The following is an 18,163-nucleotide window of genomic DNA, read 5'->3' as shown; positions in this document are numbered from 1 at the left end:
CTATAATCTGTATAACCTTTTACCACATATCCATTTTATTTGAACCAGCCCTATGTAATACAGTCCTCTTTAACTGAAATTATATTCATAATTTCACATATGTACACCCTTTTTGTACATATTGTGGTCTATTCGAGTCGGATATAAATCATAATATCATAATCTCTCTCTCACTCTCTATCTCTCTATCTCACATCTTGATTCTACATAGTTTGGTACACTTTTGAGTCACACGTAAATCCTCATTCTCTCTGTTTTATCTCATGCTCGATTGAACTATTTTGATCCAATTAGGTTCAGATAAATCTTATCTCTGCTGTAAATCTCATTAGATTTGGTCCTTCGAAATTATGTATTTCTATATATGTGTATATGTTCTTTGATATATATGTATATACGTATGTATTGATAAATCGATATATTGATAGATCGTTGTTTAATAATTCTTATCTGTGTAAATTCCAATTTTATGATTCTATTGTTAAAGGACGTTAGGAAGTCAGGTAGAATGACCCATTGATAGATACCTGTGACGTAGTAAAAATCCCAGCCTTTGTCAACCAAATATTCTCATTATAATCCCAACTAATTGTATTGTTCTCTGACACGTTTTGCCAGAGGTACACGTCTAGGTAAATAATTTGGGATTTTGTCCTATTGTTCTGAATAATAAATTTTTACAAGAATTCTCCGCTGTTATTGTCATTAATCCCTAGCATAATAATTGCTTTATTCAAATCGCTCGATGACACAAACTAAATTTTTACAATAATCTCTGTTCTTAGAAAGTATTTGCATATTAATTGCTTTATTAAATCAACAACAATTATCTCTATTAGTGTTATTTTAAATTTAATTCACGATACCAAATGTAATTTTCACACAAAAAAACAAGAAACTGATAATCTCATTACACTCTTATATATACATATTTTTCTCTCTACTCTTTGTACTCTTTCCAAGGGTCGCTAGGTTTTATTCTCTTTATCATTCATTTCTGTCTGGTATACTCTAATTCAAAATGGCAGAAATTGCAGAATATTTTTATGCAATGCACGTTTCACAAAGAAATATCGCCAGAATTGCGAACGTTGTTAGTTCAAATGAAAAAGGCCTCTCTAATTGTAGAATTAGAGAATATATTACTCAGCTTAGGGCAGCTTATAAATCGTATTTGGATGCTTTGGAAAACCTGGCTGACGACGAAACTATTCTCGAAAGTGAGGAAGTAGATATTACTTATGAAAAATATATGGATGCTTTATGTTTCTTAGAAGAAAAACTGGAAGCTAAACAGGCTTTTAAATTTGATACAAAATTTAAGGCGAATACTTCCAGTAAATACATTGTTAAAAGTACTGATTTGAATATAAATGGCCAAAAAGAAGTTAAAAATACATTTTACTCTGACTCCCTCCCCAATCAGTTCAAACAGATGAAAGAAATAACTATAAGTACTTCGTTTAGTTCTGCAATTGTTCAAGCTCAGACGCAAGAGCTTCAAAAGCCGACTGATAAAAACACTTCTAATAACATTAGTACTCAAGATGTAATAGGCCAGCCTCTCTTAAAAAATGTGTTACCAGCACAAACAGTCAGTTTTCAAACTACTCCAGAACAAAATATGATTACTGAAACTATAATATCTGCATCTCCCGTGCTTCTTAACATTTCTCCCCCACAAATATTACAAGAATCCAATACCTTGGTTTCAAGTCAAGATTTACATACACAAAATGTTTTAATCTCTGCTCCTATTCTGAAAACTGTCAATTTGTCTTCATTGGTTATTGAAAACTTAACTCAAGTACCGCCTTCTTGCGGTGTGCAAGCGGAATTGGCAAATATACCTCCCCAAACTCGTATACAAATTCAAGATATCTCTCAACATGAAACTTTAAATGCTCTAAATATACGACAGGTTAATAAACTCTCTATTCAAGCTCAGAATATATTCACTCCCACTTTCTTACATTTCAATAAAATTCCTACACAAAAATCTATTGATTTATTATTAATTGCAACACCTTGTGAAGGTGCTGTACATGTCAATTTTTTGAAAATTATCCCTTCTCGGAATAAATCCATTGTTCCTCCACTAACACACGAAAATCAAATACTCCTCTCACAGCCTCGTATTGACACGGATGTCATCAAATTTCTCTCAATACAAACTGTTCTTACTCATACCACCTCACAATCTAATTCATTAGATTCAATAGAACCTGCCTTTTCTTCTGTTACCGTGGCCCTACCATTCGTAGAGGGCCAAGTAACAACAGCTCCTGCAGTGCCCAACAATATTCTGTCACTGGAGGCCCAGTCTGCATTACCGCCTCCTGATATGATGAACGTTAATGTAACGTGCCCTACTCCGTTGTTTACTGTCCCTCAGGTTCAAACTTTTGCTAACCAAACCACACACTCAGTAGCCTCTCATACTATAAAAAAATTATGCAAATATCGACAATATCGTGACCAGCGCCAATAACTTGGAAAGGTTCCACATACTTTATTCTCAACTACGCTCGCTTCTGAACATTCATGGTTTCCAACTCTATAAAATGTATTTAAATTCTCGTGCCTTTTCAAATGAGCATAATATGATCTTCACTTCAGAAGTCAATCTTGACTTAGTTAGTAGCTTCTCTAAGGTCCTAGGTATTAACAGGTCACCTTATCAAGACGATTTTTCTTTTAAGTTGCCTATTTGTGAAGAGGCGCCTCCTTTAACAAAAAGAAAATTATGTACCTATGTTTCTCGAATGTATAACTCCTTAGGAAAACTCTTATCTTTTAGAGTACACTCTAAATCTTTCTTACAACTTATCTGGTCATTACCCTTAGACTGGGACAGTGAGATACTGGATGACCTATTGATCTTAGATTGGAAATCATTATTGGATACATTCCAATCAATATCTAAAATTACATTTCCCAGATGCCTGACACTTCCACTGCCTAAATCGGATATGCAATTACATTGTTTCACCGATGCCTCTCAGGACATTTATGCTGCTTGTGTCTATCTTAGAGTCGTGTATAGTGACAACACAGTCACGTCTCGCCTCATAGCATCGAAAACTAGAATAGCTCCACTAAAAAATAAACTAACTATTCCTCGGTTAGAATTGTCTGGTATCTTATTAGGTGTCACTCTTACTAGAAAGGTACTTGAGGTTCTTTCAAAAAACGTCACAATATCTGAAGTTCACATATTCTCAGACAGCCTCATCGCTTTAACATGGATTTTAACAACTAAATTTACATGGAATCCATTTGTACTTCATCGTGTCAGTCAAATCAAAGAATTAAGTAAATCCTTTTTATTTCATCATGTAAGTTCCTCTTTAAACGTAGCAGATTTGCCCTCTAGAGCCTCAGATATCACTCAGTCAAATTTAAAAAAATTTTGGACCGAAGGTCCCCCCTTTTTAGTTTCCAGTGTAATAGACTACTCTCAATTCAGGATAAAAGAATGGACGGGATATTTACTGGAACTCAGACACACTCAGGTTACTTTACGCACAACCTCTGACATATCTCAAGTGAATAATACGCTTGAAACCCTTTTTAATAAATGTTCGTCATTTTCAAAAATTCAGAGAACTCTGGCATATGTTTTTCGTTTTCTCTCAAATCAAAGAAAAAGACATACTAATTCACCTTTAGAATTAGGACCACTGCAGGTTTGTGAAATAAGCTCCTCCACCACTGTGATTGTTAAGTACATACAATCACAGGCCTTTCCTAAAGAATTTCATGAGTTAAAACATCGGAAAATAATCTCTGATAAAACTATCAGGGCACTAAACCCCTTCCTCTCTGAGAAAACTGGACTTCTTCATGTAGGTGGTAGATTAGAATTTGCCCCTATCTCTTTCGAACAGAAACATCCCTTGCTACTACCATCTAATCATTCAGTTGTCAAATTAATGATAAAACAAATGCATGTTAAATTGGGACATGCAGGTGCCTTGACCACGTTGTCAAATTTTCGTTCGAAATATTGGCCTATCTCTGGACTAAGACAAACAAAGAAGATAATACACGACTGTGTGAAATGTTTCCGTTTCATGACACCCAAGTCAACACAACTTATGGCAGATCTCCATCCCGATCGTGTTCTCTCGACAAGACCTTTCCAAAAGGTCTCAGTAGATTACGGAGGTTTTTTCATGATCCGATCCTCTCATCTTAGAAAGGCTCCATTATATAAAGCATATATAGCCTTCTTCATATGTATGACCACCAAATGTGTTCATATCGAACTTGTCACCGGCTTAACAGCTGATGCTTTTATTCTCACCCTTAAAAGATTTATTGCAAGGCGGAGTGATCCCGAGATTATATGGTCAGACAATGCTACTAATTTCTATGGTGCCCGCAATCAGCTTCTTGAGTTAAACGAACTCTTTAAAAGTAAGAACTTCTCGCAGAGGATTACTAATTTCTGCTCTGAAAACTCTATTCGTTTTAAATTTGGAGTGCCTCGTAACCCTTCTCAATTTGGGCTGCATGAGGTAGGGATTAAAGGTGCCAAATACCATCTTTATCGTCTTGTAGGAAATCTTCGTTTTACCTTTGAAGTTTTTTATACAATAATTTGTCAAATCGAAGCCATTTTAAACTCAAGACCTATCACTCAGCTCTCAAACGATCCAAATGATCTCTCAGTCTTAACGCCCGGACACTTCCTTGTAGGAAAAAGTCTCACAAGTCCACCAGAACCAGATCTCTCAGAAATACCACAGAACCGTCTTTCCCTCTTTCAGCATATCTCGAAAATTCATCAAACCTTTTGGAAAAGGTGGTCGGTGGAATATTTGCATATGACCCAAAGTAGGAGTAAGTGGAACATCGCTACTGATCCTTTAAAGATAGGTGATGTTGTACTAATTAAAGATGAAGAGACTCCCCCACTCCTCTGGCCTCTGGCAAAGATTATCGAAGTGCTCCCAGGCAAAGACTCTCTTGTTCGAACTGTTAGGATATCCACACCTAATGGCGAATATCTTAGGTCAATAAAGAAAGTAGCTAGGTTACCCTTTAACCAATAGTGGTACTTTCTGCCAAACATGTATATAGTTTCTATAGACTTTAGTTTCTCTAGATTTTAAATAGTTTTTAGTTATCTTAGTTCATTACAACAGTACCCCTAATGTATACTGGTTTACCCTCGTTCTCGAAGTAACTATTTGATACCCTATCCCAGTGGCGTAACTCTTCTCGCCCGCCCCCAGTATGTTCAATTTTTTCACATGCGAAAAATCATGTCATTTTTTCGCTGTATTACTAGCTACCATTCTACCACAATTTTACAATTATTTCCCGTTCTCCAACCCTTCCTACTCACATTTTAACCCCACTCCATTAGAAATACAGACAGTTGTAAGATAGCAAAGAAAGTCACACTCTCTTGCCTGTTGTCTCTCGATGATAACAGACACTCTCTCTTGACTGCTGACTGTTGCTAGAGACAGTCGTCCTCTCTTTCGTCTGCTGAGTCCTACTAGGCAGACGTATTATCTCTCTATCAATCGCTACCTATCGCTTGGTACAGACTTACCACGCTTTTTCTCTACTCTAATTATCTCTCTCGCGTATAGTTACGCGAACAATACCGCAAGTACTATTTTAAATCGTGTACAGACGCAAATGTGCTATATCTCGTGTGATCTAAGTGTTAGTACCGCGAAACACGTCTTCAGAAACCGGTAACCGGACAGTTTCCCCGTATGAAGAACAACCGCGACTGAAAGCCTCTAAATACCGCGAGTGTGTGTATGTGCAGCAGAAGAATTGGTAAGACTTTGTATAAACTTTTTATTTGCTATAATCTGTATAACCTTTTACCACATATCCTAATTTATTTGAACCAGCCCTATGTAATACAGTCCTCTTTAACTGAAATTATATTCATAATTTCACATATGTACACCCTTTTTGTACAACGCCCTTTCCACAAAAATGTAAAGAAATGACGCCGTCATTGGACACTCTCCATCAAACCATCACTGAGGGAGGATAAGAACCTTGTTCAATCCTTGGCACGTGCAACCTCGTGCATAAACTCTGTCATTTTGCTTATCGAAAGTTTCCTCTACTGTAAAAATTGTTTCATCTGTAAAGAGGATTTATTGATAACGCACTTTAGCGTACAATTATTTAATTTTGTTTTAATGCAAAGATAAGGCGTTGTTCTGTTTGTCGTTTAAAAGCTTCAATTCATGTTTCTTAGCGCAATATCCATTTCCCGAATGAAATCTTCATGATATTTTGTTTTCGGGCAGGTTTAATTCTTGACCTAACAGCGTTAATAACCTGTGATGTACGAGCCACGGGGGGGGGGGCAGTCGGATCTTTTACGGTCACTCACTCCTCCCGTATCCAAAAACAGCTTGACAGTATGATACACAAAAACTCGCGTAATATTTAACGATTTTAGTTGCTAATAGTTTCCAAATGCCTCGATATCACTATCAACTTATTAATCAATTGTAAAATGCCAACTTAGTTCACAAATTTTGAAATTTGAGTACATGAAGGGGCTTGTCGACTAAGTCAATGGCTAAGACTACGGCACGTATGGGCCGTATGATAGACATGCGTTAACTTAGATAAGAATAAATCACGTCAAATCATAGTCAGTGTATGTTGAGAACCAAAGTAATTACTTACCAAGGATGTATTACCAACACAAGCGACCATAAGAGCGACAATTTAAAATGGAGGCGCAAGAGTTTGCAATTCAGATATTGTGCCTACATTTGACATCTGTTACACATTAGAGGAACTAGAGAAATTAGTCAACTAACTCCTTTAGTAAACTAGCCCAGGTCTCTCCTAGATAAAACTTGTTTACCTTTTTATGTAGAGTCCTAATCTGCAATAAAAATGTGGCTTTCCATTTAAGATTTTAAAGTTGCCCTCCGCCCCACCCCCAGGGGGTAGAGAATAGAGCTTTCACACCCAGGAGGTGGGAGTGCAGGGTCGTGTTTGATGCCATTCGATAGAGTTTTGAAAAATATTAAACATGTTTTTTTTTGTTTTTCATTTGGAAGTCTATTTCTTGAGATATTAAACCCTTTCCATAATTTTCTATCTATCAACACTATCAGTAAAAAAGATGTTTCTTATAAAAGGTACTTATTTTTTATGAGAAATTCAAATCTGTAATAAAAAATGGGGGTTCTGGTGACATTTAATAGATTTTTGAAAAATATTGAACAAGTGTTATTAAGTTTTTCGATTCGATGTTTAATTCGCGAAATATTCGACTTTTCCACTTCTTTTACCACACTCTGTATATAGAAATTGGTGAATACTTACCGATTCGGTACACCAAAAATATATGGATATGGAATCGAGAGCATGAGACCAAGACCTTTTGATTACAATTCGTAATATTTCATTATTGTTCACATTATAATAAATGTTTTTTATTATTATAACTATGTTTTTTAGTGTATCATTAAATCATTTTTACATATCAAGTTCATTTTTCTTTATTAAGTAGGGGAAGTGGGGGCCCATTGATACACTGAGAACATTGATATAGTGATTCTAACTCAAACATCATAATACAAAAATTATTGTTTACTTGATACCGTATGTGGCGCTACTGATACTATAACGACCAAGAAAGTTTCCACTCACGCCTCCCTCACGCTCACGCCAGTAAGTAATTAGCTCTCAAAGTGATAGCACGTGTTTTGGTATACCTAAAGTAAATTTGAATAGTGTTTTTAAAGACGTCATTTTATAAGTTATATTCAGTTGTTTGCGTCGTAATCATTACCAACTAGTAAGTATGTTTTTATATTACGTAATAGCAGGCTATTTAGATCATTATATAAATATGCTTTGGATATTTTTCTAATTTGATGAAAGTATGCATGTGGGGTCCATTGATACAGTACACGTTAGGATAGTTTGATATGTATCAATGTGCCCCCGTGTCTATTAATTTTCCGGTATTTATATAATATATATATATATATATATATATATATATATATATATATATATATATATATATATCTAAAAAGATGCACAGTTGAGACCTTTTTGTTTAGTATTTTACATTCTTTATTTTTATTTTTGTTTCAGGAAACATGGTGAGAAATTATCAAGGAAAAAACAATAGAGCAAATCTGGATGAAAACGCTATAGCTTCTGCAATTAGAGCGGTAGTTGAAGAAAAGATATCTATTAGAAAAGCTGCTAATACATATAATTTAAAACCTGCTACATTACAGTACAGGCTTGAAAAAATAGACTGCAAATTCCAAAATAGCAGTTTTTTTCGAAATATTGTTCAAAGCAAGTTTTTACCGTAAATCAAGAAAATAAATTAAATGAATATGTATTTACCTGCAGCAAGATGCATTATGGTCTCACCCTCTACCAACTTAGAAGTTTAGCTTACGAGTATGCCAAACAAGTGAAATGCAAATATCCTTCTAAATGGGACGAAACAAAAGTAGCAGGGCAGGACTGGATTTCAGGTTTCCGTAAAAGAAATGTGAAAAAACATAACGTTAAGAAAACCTGAAAACAACAGTCTCGCACGGTCAGTAGGATTCAACAAAACCTCAGTTGCAGAATTCTTTAAAAATTATGAGTGTGTCCTTACTAAATACTCATTCATACCAGATCGCATAATTAATATTGACAGGTATTACCACCGTAATGACGACCCCCAAAATTTTAGCCGAGAGAACACAAAAACAAATCGGACAAATCGTTTCTGCTGAGAGGGGTGAGCTGGTTACTTTCTGTGGTATAGTATCAGCTATTGGGAATACTGTACCCCCTATATTTATTTTTCCACGAGTTCATTATAAACCTCACTTCATAAATGGTGCTCCTGAGGGAAGCTTAGGCCTCGCTACGAAAATGGGTTGGATGAATTGTGAGTGATACCTGGAAGCACTACGACATATCCAAAAACATACTTGCTGCTCAAGAGAAAATCCGATATTGCTGCTTTCTGATAACCACGAATCGCATATATCAATTGAAGCTGTCGATTACTCCAGAGCGAACGGCATAGTTTATTTATCGTTTCCTCCACATACCTCGTACAAGTTACAACCACTTGATGTGGGGGTATTTGGTCCCTTTACAAGCAAGTTACAAGTTGCCTTTAACGATTGGCATACTGGCCACCCAGGTAAAGCCTTAACCATTTATGAGATACCAAGTCTTGCTAAACTAGCATATTTTGAAGCATTCATGGGAAAGAACATTACTAGTAGATTTATGAAACCAGGCATTCACCATTAAACAAACTTGTTTTTTCTGATGAGGATTTTGCTCCTTGCGCCATTTATGCTTCCGATGTAATCTCAACAGACCCAAACGTTTTGGAAAATCCTTCTGCTTCCACAGAGTTCCCAGTTGCTAATTCCGGGCCTAGCACAGCAACGCAATCACTTCCAGAATATAATCCATCGTCATTTGGCGCTGTTCAACGGCTAGAACTTCGACCGTCAACACCTGCTTCTTTAATTATTTAATTAAGTCCTGAGAGTGTAAGACCTTACCCAAAAATAAACAAAATCGCAAAACAACGAAAAGGAAAGGAACGTGGTAAATCACGTATTTACACTGACACTCCAGAGAAGAAACGACTTTTAGAACTACACAATACCAAACAAAGACAGATGCAGATTAAAGAACAAAGACGCCGTGTCAAAGAATTAAGAACTGCTAGGAATATTGTAGCTCTTGCTGATTCTAGTAACATCCCAAAGAAAATTGCTAAAATAAAAAAATTGAAAGTGATAGTTCTACAAGTTGACAAGAATTCGAGGCGATGGATTTATCATCGGATTTTTCAGTTATCAAATGATGATAGCCCTGCTGATTTGCTCCAACCATTCTCAGAAAATATAAATGAGGTTGACTTTTTGGTAATAAAATTTGAAAAAAAGAAATCAGTTGCGCTATGTGGGCAAAATATTGGCCAAACATGATAGCTTGGAGTATCATATATCTTATCTAAGGAAGAAACCGGATCGTGGACTTTTATTTTTCCTGATGTGAAAGATGAAGCTTCAGTCAATTTTTCAGACGTTTGTCTAAAATTACCGATGCCTAATGTTACTGCAGGGACGAATCGAACAGCTTCACTCTGCAGATTTCCCATAATTCTCGCTTCATACAACATTCAGTAAAATACTATGTTACTACTTTATTAACATGTGTTTATCTTTGATGTGCTAATAAATTGCATTGAAATATTATTTTTTTATTCATTTATAACAGTGTATTAATGTACCCCTAGCTGTACAAAATTGCCTCGTGAGTTGAATCATTGTACCCCGTATGTGGGGCACTTTGATGCATTGATTACGTTTAAGAATTTCACAAATATCTTTTTTCTTTTGTTAACATTTCTCTATTTTAGAGATGTTTTTTTAAAAATAGGTTCGTTATTAGTGCATTCTACGAAAAATTACATTTTATACTCATTAAGTTCCAGAAAAATTAGTAGTAGAAAAAAACTGTATCAATGAGCCCCCACTTCCCCTAACCAGTTATTAACAGAACTAGTTATTTACTGAAGTTTTAACATGTATGGCAAATATACCGAGTGATGACGCATGGGTAAAGATTCAGGGTACCAACTGTACTTTGATTATTACATCACTATATCTTGTAGCACCAAATTAAAAGCATACAACATATATTTTCAGAAAAAGAAAGTTCACTACGACGACTACAAACCCGTAAAACTTCCAGTGAGACCACACAGCACTAGAATTCTACACACATTACACGAAGATGAAGTAGATCTGACGGACAGATGTTTTTCTAGAGGCGGATCGCTTAGAAAAAAGAAGTCACAAGAAACTCCAAGACCCATGTGGAAATATTAACGTATTTTTTGGAAAGCAAAGCAAGAATTAGATGATGTGCATGAAACACACAAATATGGGCAGCGAACTATACTGAATCGTTAGAGCACCAACACGATATTGTATTTTGTATCTTTCTAAAATATGAGGCAGATACGCACAGGTCAAAATAGATTTAAGAACAATTTTGTTATGTATACTTAAATAAAAACACTTTAAAAAATATAAACGGAACAGACTAGTTAAATTACGTTATCCGTCAAAATAATATAGATATCGAAGTCTAGGGAGCTGAAGAATTGTTCGTGCAACTTGCATTTATTATATTTGACTAAATTGTTATTAGTTGTCATCTTAACATTACGTTGTGGAAAACATTTTTGTCATTATGTCAAATGTTGTTTAATTTATTTCTAGTAGGTAAGTAACAATTTGTTTGCCGAAATAAAGTCCCAAATTTAAAACGGATCAGATTTCTAAATTTGAGTTAGTATAACTATTGTAATCGTTATGAACTTTATTTATATATCTGCAGGGACAGTATGAACAAAGATCATATAATCCATGAAGTAAACATAATCTTATAGGTATATCGTATTATTTATTTGACGAATAAAGAATGAAAAATCACTAGAAACAGCATAAACATAATATTATGAATTACAACTGGTAATATATTAGTCCAATTATTGTAAATTCGCTAATCAGTAAAGAACCAACCAGATAAATGATAAATCAATGGCGACATCATTGGCCAAGTAACGGAAATACTTTGGGATTACACTGTCCAGCTGTGAATACTTGGAGAGAGTGGTGAGAGATCAAGCACAAAAAAAATAGACTGGCGGGATGCCTTAATAACACTATATTGCGAAACCGATATATCAACACTGAGATGGAATCAATAATTTATACAGCTAATATAAGAACAATAACGACGTATGCATCAGAAACAAGACCCGGCACAGCCAAAATACAAATACTACTAGAAACAGGTCAGATAAAAATACTGAGAAGAATCATAAAAAATTCTCTGAGAGACCAAAGAGGAGTGAAGACATCAGAAGAAAATGTAACATGCAGGGTATAAACGAGTGGCTACTAGACAGAAAAGAAAGAATGGAATAATCACATAGGTACAATGGAAGATGATTACCGTGGATGAAAAACAAAACACTGCACATGATGGAAAGAAGACGCTTGGTAAAAAATAAAAACGTGTCCATATATAAAGAATTTAATAAACAAATAAGAAAACAAATAATATCTTCCAAAGAAAAATGGATGCAAGAAAAATGTAAAGAGGTAGAGAGGTACAAGATTTACAAAAGAAACATACTACTACTACTTGTCGGTTTATAACGTTCTCCGCCGTTTTCCGACTTCCAATCGCCACTTAGACCGGTTGTTCCATAGATCTTCTTCTATGGCCCTCTCTCTCAGTTCTTTATTTATTCCTTCGCTCCAACTTTTTCTCGGTCTACCTCGTTTTCTCTTTCCTTCTGGTTGCCACTTTAGTATTTCTTTTGGCATTCGTTGTTCGTCCATTCTTTGTAAGTGTCCGAACCAGATAAGTTGTTTTGTTGTTAGGTCATCTGTGATTGTTCGTTTGATTCCCATTATTTCTCTAATGCGTTCGTTGGTAATCCTTTCTCTTCTAGATCTTCCTGCGGCTCTTCTCCAAAAATCCATTTCCGTCGCTTTCAGCGTTGACAGTGTTCTTTCTTTCAGTGGCCATACCTCACAGCTGTATAAAGTGATACTTTTTACTATAGTCTCATATATCCTCTTTTTATTTTCTTTGCTGATGGATTGGTCCCATAAAATGGTGTTTAACATTGTGATGGCTTTTCTCCCTGACGTATTTCTCTCTCTTATGGCTTTGTCAAAAGAAACATAAAAACAGAATTACACATGAAGGTCAAAGAAGTAACTGGACTATAGAAAGCTTAAGATTTAACTGTAGTGACGAATGAAAACAACGTAATAGAATTTGACCCTGAATACGAAAAAGAAATATGGAAACAATATCTGAAAGATCTATTTGAAGATCGCAGAACAGAACAGCTACACATCGACACAGATCAGAAATTGACTATACTTATAGAATTAAGCAAGCTATCTTAGAAACAAAGAGCAACAAAGCACCTGGAAAAAGCCTGATATCAGCCAAACATTTTAAATATCATAAAAGTCATTCCCCGTATAGTTTCAGAAAAGGGAGAGGCTCCCGAGAGGTTATCCTATAATACATGATTAACTTCAATGACAGAGCGATGCCTAGACGTTCAAAAAAGTTTATACACATTTTAGGTTGATAACGAAAAAGCTTTGGACAACCTGATTAAAATACGTAGGACTGGACAGATAGAATATAGGCATTTATTAGACCGTAACATATATTGAAACCATACACTATGTATTAGAACAGACAACGGCAATACCATTTACATTTGCATTTTGTCTATCTTGCTATTTAATGTATATGCCGAACACATTATTAGAGTATCCCTTCAGAAGCGTTTAGAAGGTGCCAAAATAAATGGAATCATGATTAATAATATAAGATATGGTGACGATACTGTGATATTAGCTGTGAATCAGAAGAACAACTAACAGCACTAATGAATATACTATAAAAAGGCCATAAAAACAAAGTTATGCGTAAACATCTAAATGCATGAAGAAAATAAACCAATATCCATTAAAACAATAATAATAAAAGATTCCCACATTTGAATATGCTGCAATTATGTAAACTGATTACCTATATCGAATAAAAGTTTCACTAGTTCCAGAGAAAGATTATGAATTCGAGATTAAAAATAAAAAACGGAAAATATGAAATCATAGTTATTATTAAGATTAAACTGTTTGTATTCCAAAATTATTTATACGATATTAAATTAAATCAAAAAAATATTTAATATATTTTGCACAAATATACTTTCTACAAGATATTTATTTGTTTTATTAAATATACCTATCATATTTCCCTATAGATAGAATGTTAGAGCCAATATGAAGCAGCAAAGTGATGCAGTAATGGAGTTTGTTAACCATTACATAGTATTACTCGTCAAGACTAGGAATAACTTTCGAAATTTTGTCCATCTACAAGTATAAAATCTATACAGCTCACCATCACTTCCATTCATACCAGAAGTTGTCATCATTATTTTTGTTATTTAAATAGAACATCTTATATTATATTGTACTTTTAGATTCTGCATAAAATCTTGACAGCGTTGTGTTATTGAAGATTAACTTAAGTTCCTCTAATACTCGTATAAACATCATTCAGGTCTACGCTCCGACATCCGAATCTACTGAAGAAGAAATAGAAAATTTTTATGACTCTAGAAGACTCTCTAAAATTGACACTATTATCATGGGAGATTTTAACGCCAGAATGAGACAAGCTACAGTCGAGAATGTTGTGGGGACATATGGTCTTGGCACAAGAAACAAAAGAGGAGAAGACACTGATCCAATTCTGCCAAGAGACGGATATAGTTGTAACAAATACATTTTTTAAATTATATCCAAGAAAGCTTTATACATGGAAATCGCCTTGCGAAAATCATAGAAAACGAAATTGCTTTTATAAACATAAAGAAAAGGTTTCGAAATTTTATCACCTCAGCAACAACATCTCCAGGCGCAGATGTCTTCTCGGATCATAGTAAATATCAACATACGACTCAAAATAATTCATAAGAAAATGAGCCCCAAAGTAGATATACTACTATAGAAAACTACTGAAAGAAAAAACATATAGAAAAAGTAAAAACAGAGCTTAATAAACATTTTGAGAAAATAGTTGAAAACACTAATATCGGCATAGTAGAGAAATGAAGACATATATTGCCATATGTTCACATGAAACTCTTAAATTAAAAAATAAAAGAAGCAAAAATGGATGACAGATAAAATATTGCAGATGATGGAGCAGCGAAGAAAATTAAAAGGTAAAAATGTCAATGAATACAAAAAGTTGGATAAGAATATAGTATACGATTTCCATATGCACAAAAAGATTAAAAAGTTTTTTTGTCTATAAGTCTCACCCCGAGCATTGATCTTTCCATCGCTCTTTGTGCTTGTACTATTTTATCCATATTGGACTCGGTGAGTGTCCACGTCTGTGAACCATACGTGAGTATAGGGAGGATACACTGATCGTAAATTCTGGTTTTCAAATACTGTTCTATTTTAGTGTTTTTCAAGATCCAACTCAGTTTTCCAAATCCTGCCCACGCTTACCTTATTCTTCTGGTAATTTCGGCAGTTTGATTTTCTTTGTTAATTTTCATTATATGTCCCAGGTAGATGTATTCGCTTACTGTTTCTAAATTTATGTCGTTCAATGTTATTTCTGGAATGTTCGGTGTATTTGTCATTATTTTTGTTTTTTCCAAGTTCATCTTAAGACCTACTTTTTCCGAAGCTTGAAATAGTTTCGTCATCAAGGTCTGTAGTTCTTCGAAACTTGTAGCGAATATTACAATGTCATCAGCGTATCTTAAATGACTCAGTGTTCTTCCATTAACATTTACTTCCTTATCTGCCCAGTTAATGTCTTTGAACACGTCTTCAAGTCCAAGTGTGAACAGCTTTGGTGAGATAACATCTCCCTGGCGAACTCCTTCTGTTGATTGGTATAGCTTTGGTTTTCGCATCAATTTGTATTTTCATTGTAGCTTTCCTGTAAATATTGTGTATGAGCATTCTGTATCGGGAGTCTATCCTGCAGTTGTTCATAGCTCTCTCTATTGCCCTAAGTTCTATGGAGTCGAATGCCTTTTCATAATCAACGAAGCCAATATATAAGTTCAAGTGATATTCACTGGCTTTCTCTATTAGAGTTCTGACTGTAAGAAGATGATCCACTGTACTGTAACCTTTTCCAAATCCTGCCTGCTCTACCGGTTGATAGCTATCGAGCTTCGACGTTAACCTGTTAGTTATTACTCTCATAAACAATTTGTATATTTGGGACAGCAGGGAGATTGGCCTATAGTTCTTGAGATCTCCCCTGTCTCTCTTTTTGAAGAGAAGTAGTGTCAAACTTTCATTCCAATCATCTGGGACTTCTCCTCTGTGAAGACATTCGTTGAAAAGTTTTTTCAATTCTTCGAGAATAATTTCATTCCCCTCCTTCAACATTTCTACAAGTATTCCATCTGGACCCGGAGCCTTATTGTTCTTTAGTTGTGCTATAGCTTGTTTTATTTCGAAGGATTCTATGTTAGGGAGTATTTCTGAGTTGACATTCGTTATCTTTCTCTTAAGGTCTTCCTTTGCAGTGTTATCTGGGTTCTTGTTTGAGGAATATAAATCACGGTAAAATGTCTGAGTAACTTTTAGGATTTCGTTCTTTTCTCTTATTTCTTTTCCATCTTTATCCTTCAGTGAGATTATTATAGGCTTTCCTAAGTTTGATCTAAGCATTTCAGGCCTCGGTTCTTTTCTATTATTTTTTTTACCTTGTTTTAATTATAAATCCTTAAATCTTCCTTTACTCCCTTCTTTATTTGTTTATTCAATTCTTTGAAACCATTGGTGTTTCGCTTTCCTTCGCTTAGAAATGTGCGTCTCTTTTCCATCAACCATTTTGTTCCTTCACTTATTCGGTCTTCTTTATTTTTAGTTTTCTTTGCAACAGTCAGTCCTGCTTTCAAGAGCTTTCGTTGCATTTCTTTATTAATTGTGTTCATAACACATACAAAATAGTACATACAAGAATTATTCGAAGATACAGCAAGAAGAACTACTGAAATTGGCAATCCCTACGGCCCAAAAATAACAAAGAAAGAAGAAACTATGGCCATTAATCTAATTAAAGATGGAACATCACCAGGACCTGATGACGTGCATGGTGAAATTTTAGAGCTATTAAAAGCACACCAAATCACAGCTCTTACGAACCTATCCAACAACATATATGAGACTGGTCACTTACCAAAAGACCAGCTACTATTAATATTCATTCCAGGTCTTAAAAAAGACAACGCTCGGAAATGTGAAGAACATAGATTAATTAGTTTGATGAACCATGTATTTAAAGTACTCGTTACTGTCATTCACTCGCGCATATATACTAAATTGGAAGAACATATAGGTGGATTTCAATTTGGATTCAAAGCAGGACTCGGAACGAGGGAAGCACTTTTCAGTTTGCAAGTTCTAATGCAGAGAGTCAGGGATGTTAACTGGGATGTATATGCATGTTTCATTAATTTCGAGAAGGCATTTGACAAAATACAGCATAGGAAACTATGCGGACAAAAAGCAACAGTGAGATTCGAAAATGAACTATCCGAGATCTTCACAGTCGAGAAAAGAGTTCGACAGGATTGCATAATGTCAGTAGCATTATCTAGCATATAGTCTGAAAAGATCTTCAGAAAAGCCTTGCGTGAATCAGAAGATGGTATTGCAGTAAGTGGCCAATTTATAAACAATATTAGATATGCAGACGATAATCCTGGCTCCTGATTCAAAAATCGTACACTCCTTATGTCAACTCATATAGAAAACCTATAAATGGCCTAGACAACCTATAAATATTGGAGTCAAGGTGTCAAATCTTCGCTTTGCTGATGGCACATTGTCTATAGCCAAAAGTGAGAAAGAGCTTGCATTAATACTAGACAAACTACAAACAGTTAGCGAGGAAGTAGACTAGGAATTAATAAAAACAAGTCAAAAGTAATGATTGTCGACAAAAAAACAATAACAGAACAGAAAGTTTCATTTATTTAGGTAAAAACGTCAATAACAATAACAGGCGTTGTGAATAAGAAATTCTATGGGATATGAGATACCTAGAACTGCTAAGTCCTCATGAAAATATGGAAAAACACGCACATAACAAAAAACACTAAGATCAATCTTGTACCAGCATTGATTTCCCAATGTTTAACTATACCTCTAAAACGTGGACCATCCGAATAGAAGATAATAAAAAAATTGATGCATTTGAGATTATGTGTACGAGGAGAATGCTTTAAATTCCTTGGACAGTCAGGAGAACAAATACATTTCTTTGCGGAGATTAACAATCCACAACGTCTCTCCAGTTCGATATATTCAAAAATATTAACATTCTTTGGACATATAACAAATGCCGATAATATGGAGATACTAGTAGTTCAAGGAAAACCAAAGGAAAGAAGTGGAGGATAATTACCAACACGATAGACTGATACAGTCGAGAAGCTATTAAACACGAACTTCATTAAAGGGATAGATAGAGAGACAGCTTAAAAAGAGCAATACGATCCCTGGAA

Source organism: Diabrotica undecimpunctata, chromosome 4, assembly GCF_040954645.1.
Source record: "Diabrotica undecimpunctata isolate CICGRU chromosome 4, icDiaUnde3, whole genome shotgun sequence".
Taxonomy (NCBI): Eukaryota; Metazoa; Arthropoda; class Insecta; order Coleoptera; family Chrysomelidae; genus Diabrotica; species Diabrotica undecimpunctata.
This window is presented reverse-complemented; position numbering follows the sequence as displayed.